Consider the following 1,001-nt stretch of genomic DNA (forward strand, 5'->3'; position numbering starts at 1 on the left):
GTTTTTTTTATGTGTGTGTGAGTTTGTGTGTGTGTTTTATTTTTTGTGTGTGTAAGATTTTGTGTGTGTGTAAGTTTTTTGTGTGTGTTAGTTTTTTTTTGTTTGTGATTTTTTTGTGTTTGTGTAATTTTTTGTGTGTGTAAGTTTTTGTGTGTGTGTGTGTGTGTTTGTAAGTTTTTGTGTGTGTGTAAGTTTTGTGTGTGTGTAAGTTTTTGTGTGTGTGTGTGTTTGTGTGATTGTGTGTTTATGTGTGTGTGTGTGTGTGTGTGTGTAAGTTTTTGTGTGTGTGTAAGTTTTTGTGTGTGTGTGTAAGTTTTGTGTGTGTGTAGTTTTTGTGTGTGTGTAAGTTTTTGTGTGTGTGTGTAAGTTTCTTTGTGTGTGTAAATTTTTGTGTGTGTGTGTAGTTTTTTTGTGTGTGTTAGTTCTTTTGTGTGTGTGTGTGTCTAAGATTTTGTGTGTGGGTAAGTTTTCGTGTGTGTGTAAGTTTTTGTGTGTGTGTGTAAGTTTTTGTGTGTGTGTAGCCTTTTGTGTGTGTGTAAGTTTTTTGTGTGTGTGTAAGATTTTTTGTGTGTGTGTGTGTAAGTTTTGTGTGTGTGTGTAAATTTTTGTGTCTGTGTAAGTTTGTTTGTGTGGGTAATTTTTTGTGTGTGTTTAAGTTTTTGTGTGTGTGTGTGATTTTTGTGTGTGTGTAAGTTTTTGTGTGTGTGTGTTGTTTTTGTGTGTGTAAGTTTTTTTGTGTGTGTGTGTTGTTATGTGTGTGTAAGTCTTTGTGTGTGTGTTGTAAGTTTTTTGTGTGTGTGTAAGTTTGTGTGTGTGTGTAAGTTTGTGTGTGTGTGTAAGTTTTTGTGTGTGTATGTATGTTTCTATGTGTGTGTAAGTTTTGTGTATGTGTAAGTTTTGTGTGTAAGTTTGTTTTGTGTGTGTGTAAGTTTTTGTGTGTGTGTAAGTTTTGTGTGTGGGTAAGTTTTTTGTGTGTGTGTAGTAACACGTAACTGAACGAA

Source organism: Artemia sp. Qi Xiang Cuo, chromosome 5, assembly GCF_049724085.1.
Source record: "Artemia sp. Qi Xiang Cuo chromosome 5, ASM4972408v1, whole genome shotgun sequence".
Classification (NCBI taxonomy): Eukaryota; Metazoa; Arthropoda; class Branchiopoda; order Anostraca; family Artemiidae; genus Artemia; species Artemia sp. Qi Xiang Cuo.